Source organism: Eschscholzia californica, unplaced genomic scaffold, assembly GCF_041429995.1.
Source record: "Eschscholzia californica isolate CP2 unplaced genomic scaffold, dmEscCali1.0.p SCAF_5, whole genome shotgun sequence".
In the NCBI taxonomy this organism is placed as follows: domain Eukaryota; kingdom Viridiplantae; phylum Streptophyta; class Magnoliopsida; order Ranunculales; family Papaveraceae; genus Eschscholzia; species Eschscholzia californica.
In genome coordinates this window covers 18730114-18738556 of record NW_028238472.1, presented here as the reverse complement: position 1 = coordinate 18738556, position 8443 = coordinate 18730114, and the positions used below count along the sequence as shown (strand labels likewise).

General features: G+C 36.0%; 1 pseudogene; it reads right to left on the bottom strand.

Annotated features, from left to right (window-relative positions):
- Positions 1-4265: 4265 nt before the first annotated feature.
- Positions 4266-5857, bottom strand: LOC147537637 (uncharacterized; annotated as a pseudogene).
- Positions 5858-8443: the final 2586 nt, after the last annotated feature.

Below are 8443 nucleotides of genomic sequence, written 5' to 3'. Positions count from 1 at the left end.
TTGAACTTAGTTCTTCCAAGTGCCTTCGTCAATATATCTGCCTTTTGCTCATTTCCTGGAACATGCTCAACCACCACTTGTTCATTCCCGACACACTCACGTATAAAGTGATATCTCTTGTGTATATGTTTGTTTCGACCATGGAATACCAGATTCTTAGTTAGCGTGATTGCCGACTTATTGTCAATCTGTATAGTAACCGTCTCACACTCCTTCCCTATTAACTCAGCAAAGAGCTCTTGAAGCCAAATAGCTTGTTTTGCCGCTTCTGTAGCTGCCATGAATTCAGCCTCACAGGATGACAAAGCCACAGTTTCTTGCTTTTGTGTACACCAAGTTATTGGACAATCAACGAGATAAAATATATGTCCTGGTGTGCTCTTACCATCATCCTCATCAATGTTATGTGAACTGTCACTATATCCTACGAGTTTTACACCATCCGAACGTGAAAACAAAAGACCAAAAGAGGGCATTCCTCGCAGATACCTCAAGACTTGTTTTAGCGCTGCTCCATGGGATTCTTTCAGCTCATGCATATATCTCTACTCAAAACCCCAACACTATAAGATAAATCTGGAATGAAGGATTTATCCGTTCGGTCTGAAGGAGATGTCCTTCCGAAGGAGTGTCCTTCGACCAAGGTGGCAATGCGATCAATTTGTCAGTTAGGATAACGATGACCACACGTAAAGATCACCCAGTCCGGTCTAATTAGGGGTCGTAATGCTTTGCTAGAAGCCAACTACGATCGTCGGATCAAGGAGTTGATTCACGGCTAACATAGACCAGATCCTACAACGGGTTACACATAAGAGTGGTAGCTTGATCGGAGAGAATTGACTAGACGGGAACTGGCTAAAGTTGGATGGGATTCAACTGGAAAGGCCGAAAGGGTCCGAATGGAGATTCGGGACAAGATAGAAGGAAGGCTCTTTGGGCCGGCCATGAGATGGCCGACCAGAGTAAGTGGGCCGGCCACATAAGGCCCATGGTGGGCTGCCCTGGCCGGCCACACTTAAGGGGATTATCAAAATACCCCAAAAAGGGTATTTTGGTAATTATCTTTTCTGTGACCCAGAAAATAGAAAACCTAATCTTAATGAGATTCTAATTAGGGTTTGTCTATATATTGGGTCAGTTGAGAACAGAAAAGGTGTGGATTTTTCTCTAAGGAAAAATATGCAGCTATCTCTCTCTCTGAATATACAGCTATTGGAGAGAGAGGAATATAGAGAAAAAGCTCCCGTTTTATCAATCTAGTCAAGAAGAAGAGTTCTTCTCAACCTTCTAGTAAGTCCTAGCAGTCAGAAAGGAAGGGAGATCAAGTCTATTCACTCGGTGTCTCAAGTAGAGGAGCTACAATTGGAGCTCTCGATCTTTGCATGCGATTGGAATGGTTCGAGGGAAAAACGCGTTAAGGTATTTATCCCTTTCTAGTTCATTGATTAGTTTATGCATGTCGATCCTGGGCAATCTAGTGTTAAACATGAGATGTTTGAGATGCCGCTTACAACACTAGTTAGTGTATAGGATACACAAAACCCTACATGGAAGTGTGTGGAGTAAATATCGTAGACATCCAATGCTTCTTCTGTATTCCTTTTCATCGATGCTTTTCTCCTCTTGAGACTTTGACAACTTCAGATTCTGATCCATCGATACATGGCACAAATTACAACTTTCCATCCCAGTTTCACTTAGTATTTTCTTCGCATATCTTTCTTGCTTTAATACGATACCTCCTTCAATCTGATGTACTTCAATCTCAAGATAAAAGGTCAATTTTCCAAGATCACCCATCTCAAACTTGGTTGCCATCTCCCTTTTAAACTCAAGTATCAATTTCAACGATGAACCTGTGACAAGTAGATCGTCGATCGACATACACAACCACGACAAGAATATGCTCATTTTCTTCTTTTTGATATAACGATGGCTCTTTTAAACATCTATGAATCTTTAACTCTTTAAGGATCTTGTTTAGCTTATCATTCCAAGCTCTAGGTGCTTGTTCTAAACCATAAAGAGCTTTATTCATCTTGTAGACCTTGTCTTTGTTTCCTAAGTTTATAAATCCTTCCGGTTGAGTGACATAAATGTCTTCCTTCAATTCACCGTGGAGAAACGCGGTTTTTAGATCAAGATGATGTATTTGCCAACTACTTGAGGCTGCTAGAGCAATGATGACACGTATTGTCTCAATACGTGCCATGGGAGCGAATACTTCATCATAATCAATGCCATGTCGTTGAACATATCCTTTTGCCACTAATCGTGCTTTGTATTTGTTGACACTCCCATCAGAATTATGTTTTATCTTGAATACCCATTTTAGTCCGATAGGCTTGACTCCAACAGGAAGGTCTACTAAATTCCACGTCTTATTTCTTTCTATTAAAGAAAGTTCATCCATCCTCACACGCTTCTATCCAGACCTTTAACTATTTTGCTTCATTAAAATTCCACGGTTCCTCGTTCATTGTCAACAACAAACGCTCACCTTCATATTCTGCGATATGAACATAATCATTTAAGTAAGCTGGCTTAATATGTGACCTTGTTGATCTCCTTAGCTGTGCTTGTGCTTGTGTTGGTTCATCCACACTACTATCTTCACCTTTTTCATCTCCATCTCCACGACTTTCTTCAACTACTTCGTCCTCTTTTCTATTTAACACATCCTCACTGACTGCCCGAGTATCAAGATTATTCTCCTCCGTTTCTTCATAAGTTTCGATCCCTTTGATGCCTTTATTACCAAATTCTCCCAAATTTATAGCAAATGTTCCAGAATCTCTACTTGTTTCTCTTTCGATATTGTTCCAGGTCCAGTTTTTCTTTTCATCAAAAATCACGTCCCGACTGACTATTATCTTCTTAGTCATAGGATCATACAAGCGATAAGCCTTCGAACCGGGTTCTGTTCCCAGATGTACCAGCGTTCTTGACCATCGTCTAGCTTTCTTCTCCCAACAGCCTCTGTTCTTGCATATCCGACACAGCCAAACACTCTAAGATGCTCGAGATTTGGTTTCTTCCCTTAAAGCATCGCATACGAAGTTGATTTAGTCAGCGATCTTGTTGTTATTCTGTTGATCAGATATGTAGCATGTCTCACAACCTCTCCCCATAGATAGTTTGGTACTTTCATATGTTTCAAGATACTCCTAGTCATCTCGAAGAGAGTTCTATTACGTCTTTCCACAACTCCGTTTTGTTGAGGAGAGTACGGGGCTGATAAATGTCTCTTGATTCCATATTTATCACGGTAAGCTTGAAACTCATGAGACACAAACTCTCCACCTTGATCTGTTCGGAATGTCTTTATCACAACCTCTGTTTCTTGTTCAACAAGTATCTTGAAAATTTTGAATTTTTCAAATGCTTCGCTCTTCTCCTTAAACAAGATAGTCCACATATATCGTGAGCAATCATCAATGAGAACAAAAATGTACCTCTTATGAGTCGCAGTGGGAGGTGTGATAGGCCACAAAGATCTCCATGAATGAGCTCGAGAAGTTGAGAGGCTCGATATGTGGTTGTTTGTGGAAAAGATTTCCTTGTCTGTTTTCCGAAGAGACATGTCACACACATCTCGTTCTCTACTGTGATCTTTGGTATACCACTCACTAGCTCTTCATTGATCATCATCTTCATTGTCTCCAAGTTAACATGACCCATTCTTACATGCCATATTGATGATTCATGCAACGTCGTTAGTTGTAAGCATTTAGTATCTTCGACTTCCAAGATAACTTTGTATAAACGATTTCTCGATCTGGTTGTTCTCACCATCAATTGTCCCAAACGATCATATAACATCAGCAAGTCTTCTTTCATTCGAACCTCACACTCTGCTTCCGTGGCCTGACCCAAACTTATAATGTTACTTCTTAGCTCCGGAATAAAGTAAACATTCTTTAATACTTTCTTCTCATCATTGTCGAAAACAAAACGAATTGACCCTTTCCCTCGTATATCTATACGAGAGTCATCACCAAATCTCATTTTCCCATAATTGTCTCATCAAGGTCCATGAAGAAGCTTCGATTTCCACACATGTGATTGCTGGCTCCATTGTCCAGATACCACACATTATTTATGTCTAAATTGGCTTCAAATATTTTGAGGTTTACATTCTTCTCATTCAGAAAGACCACTTCGTGCATCATTAACTCATCAGCAGATTGAGTATCTTCATCTTTCTTTTCCATTGCCTCTTAAAGCTTAAGTAGTCTATCAGGACAATCAGACACGTAGTGTCATTTCTTATCACAACGATAGCAAGTTATCTTTGACCCATACTCCTTGTCTCGACCCTGTTGATACCCGAACCGACCACGTCCTCGACTTTTCCAGGAAGAGCGACCTCCACGTCCTCTTCCTCTATTGCCTCCATAATTATACTGAAACGGTTGTCGTGATGAATCACCATCGGCATACATAAGCTTACCATGATCTTCATGTTGCTCTTCTTCTTTTTCTTCACTGATCCTTTCTTCATAGGCTTTTATTCGACCTATGATGTCTTCAAAGCTTGTGTTATTGAGGTCTAACACTTGCTCGAGCGATGCTACGATATGTATATTTTTTTTCGAGGAAGACTTGACATAAATTTCTTGACCATCTTAGGTTCTTCTATTTCCTCCCCTACTGCAGCTGATTTTGATGAAATTTCTGATAATTTTTCGACAAAGTCATCGATCTTCTCTGTAAGTGGCGAAGCCAGAAATTTTTATGAGTGGGGGCACCTTTTTGTTATAGCTAATAAAAGAATTTCTTAGTACGCGATTAAGCTAGAACCGAAAAGCAAATATAACAAATTTTATTTATAGTTTAGATATTCAATAGTAATTTTGATACATAACAAGCAATCTCAAATTTTCTCATCAATATGGTTCAAGGATCTTTCCCCAACTGGATTCCCAAAAGATATTGAAATAAAAAGTAAAGGAGGGGATGAAGAGATATTGGTGAAGATTGAGAAGAAACGATGGTAGATGATGACGAGGAAGTGATCGTAATGGAAGAAAAGACGAGGATAAATTTTTCTTTCTAATAACATATTTACTATGACAAAAAATGTAAAAAAGACAATTTTGAAGTCCAAAATACAAGTCATGGAAAAATCACACAAAATCAAAATTAATGGGGTTGTTTAGAAAACTCTTCATATGCCATTTTATTTAGTTGGTGACTTTGAGTAGGTCAAAATTGAGTTATCTCAATTAATAAGAAGCAATTTTAAGCCAAGCATACCCTTCGTAATATATTTTTAGTGAAAATTTTCAACTAACTTAAGTAGTAGACATTCTAGAGAAACATATGTTAGTAGAAATTCTAGAAAAAAAGTGATTTGCATGGTTCTCGATCCCTTAACCTTTGTGATGTAACTCCACTGTTTCACCACCTAAGCTAAGAAAGGATGGTAGTTAGAAATTGAAATAGAGATATATATATAATATAGTAGGACATGAAGTATAACATAAGCGAGTCACATTAAGGTCGTGGGGGCCTGCGCCCCCACGGGCCCCTATGTGGACTCGCCCCTGTTATCTGTGTCTTTCATCTTAAGTCGGTTGAATTCTGCCATTAGGGTCTGTAGTCTTGCTTCGTTGACCGTGTCTGCTTCTAGATGTCTAGTTTTTATAGCTTCCCGCACTTCCTTGGCTGTCTATAGGTCACCGACTTGAAGAATAAGAGCTTCGGGGATCGATTGAAATATTAAAGCTATAGCCATATCATTCTTTTTCTCATCGAAGTTTCCCTTTTCTACAACTTCCCAAGCTTTATGAACTTTGAGTAGGATCTTCATCCTCATGGTCCACACCGTATAATTACTCGAATTTAACATGGGACACTTAATTGAAAGAGATCCTCTTTCGTCTTTGACATCGTCGATGTCTCTTCCTTCTTGTCCCCGTCTGCCATCGTTGTATCTTCCTAAAGTCCTGATACCAATTATAGAATCTCAATATGAACTCAATGAATTTAACAAGAATAACTCTCTTATTAATCGTAAGGAAAAATCACCCAAAAACCTTAAACTCTCTTATATTATTCTGCCACATCTTAGCACATCCTTATATAGAGAACCATAACTCAAAACCCTATTTCAGATAACATCAAAATAAAAGGAAACCTAACTTTAGGTTACTTCTAAAAAAAAAAGGAAAGTTTCACAAAACTATGTATATTTAGATTCTCCTAAATATACTTTATCTTGAACCCCAAGATGTTTTCAAGCTTATAACAACAAGAATGTGTGAAAATTTTCAAACTCCGGTCATAATTAAGTTATTATCTTTACGATAATCTCAATTTTTAAATATTTAACAAACTCCTCACAACAAATGAACTTTTGGTATATATTTAAAAGCTCATGAAACTTTTAGACAAATCAATTGAGTACTTGAATAAAATGACAATATATTTTGACAATGATAGTAATTCTTACAGAAAAAATAAGAAGAAATGAAAGCTATAAGAGAATGTTGAAAATTCCAAAAAAAAAATTAGATTTCAATTTTTTAATTACAACCAAAATATAACAACACAAAGGAGAAAAATAAAATGTTAGAAAAGTGCAACGGGCACAAACAAGGGTTCATTTAACAATAAACATCTCAATCTCACACGAATTATCGAAAATTAAACGAAAAAAACTAGAGAAAAAAGGGGCCCGTGACTCGAACTAGCAAGGTCCCAGATGAATATTAGCCGAGCTAAATTGAATTTACTGTTAGAAAAGGTACTTCTAAGTTCAACATAAAATGTTCAAAAAAAAAAAAAAAAAAAAGTTCAACATAAAATACATGGCCACAACCTAGTCTTTTCTACTCGTAGTTTCTCCTATATCTACTAGTAGCCCGTAATATAACGGATTAAGTTACGTAAAAGAAAATCTAAATTTGTTAATATATGTAAATCTGATTTTCTAGAACAGACAAAAAATTTGCAAAAAACAAACAACATTTTATATCTAACAAACAATAGAAGAACAATTTTGACATTATTAAATATATGAACTTCAATTAAGTTGGTGAAAAAATTTATTGTGAAAACTTCCATTTAGTGGTCTAAACTGCATTTAAACTGTATTATTTTTGCTTTTTCTGCCATATTGAAATACCAATGGCTTATTTTGTCTCTATACCAAATTATTTTGCCTCAAAATGAAATATTTTTCTATGAAAAATATCAAATAACAAATTTTGTGTTATTAAAATTTGTTCAAAACTTTAGTAGACAATCACAATCTCTTGAATAAATCAAATATTTAGATAAATGTAATCTTTTTAATTAGTGGTAATAATGAGGAAATAGATGATTTCCATTTTTTGTTTTAGATTGCGATTTTAAATTCATAGCTTATACATCTCAAACAATTTCAACAACAACAACAAAAAAAACCTAGACGGGAACTACTATGAAGCAATCGGTGAATTCTATATACTAGGTGGCCCGCCCCGCTCGACGGGCGGGGTAGATCCCTCTTGGCTAACGCCGTTGTGGTAAATCAAAAGACTACTATTCACTTCTCCAGAAAAGTAGATGACAAAAAAAATAATTTTTTTACAACTAAAAGAGGAAAACAAAAATAAATTTGTCTAAAGACATAGACGACAACTAATGTAAACCAAAACAAAAATATTTAAATAACAAAGAAAACAAAAGTACAAATAATAAAGATTAAAGAAAATATTTCTACATTTTTTTCTCTACTTCACTGATCTTTTTGTGGTTGAACAAAGAAAACAAAATACTAAATTGAAGTTGACCGGGAGATATAAAGTAGATGAAAATGTTGAAACTCCTTGAAAAAGATACAAAAACTTTGTTAAGATAAAAAAAATATATATAGCAGCAAGTGATATTCACTTGAAAGCGGTTACAAAAGATTTTCTCTCCACGAATCTCTTAATCCCACGATCTTCGTAAGAAAGAAATATCAAAAGACTTATAAATAGAGAAAGAAATACGTGGGTAGAGAGAAGTATGTGGGTAGTAGTTATTGTAGAAATATTTTAACCAATTTTAATCTATTTACATAAAAAGGAGTTCACATCATCCGTTGGATCTCTAAAATAAAAGGGACGGTCAGACTTATCCACTGAATAACTGATTGAGTTGTTTTAATATAATAGATTTTAATCAATTTTAGTCTATTTATATAAAAAAGATTTTATATCATCTGTTGGATATGTTTCTAACCAAATCTCTAAAATAAAAAGGACGGTCAGACTTATTCCATAGATAACTGACTGAACTGTTTTAAAATACGGGAATTTGGCCAAAACTCCCTAAGAAATTATGACTTCGGTTAAAAAGGATTCATCAAAGTTTTTTAGGCTTCACCTCCCTGATGGCAATTATGTAACTTTCAATTTCAGTAAAAAGACCAACCTAACCCTAGTCTAAGAAAATACCTTGCAAACAC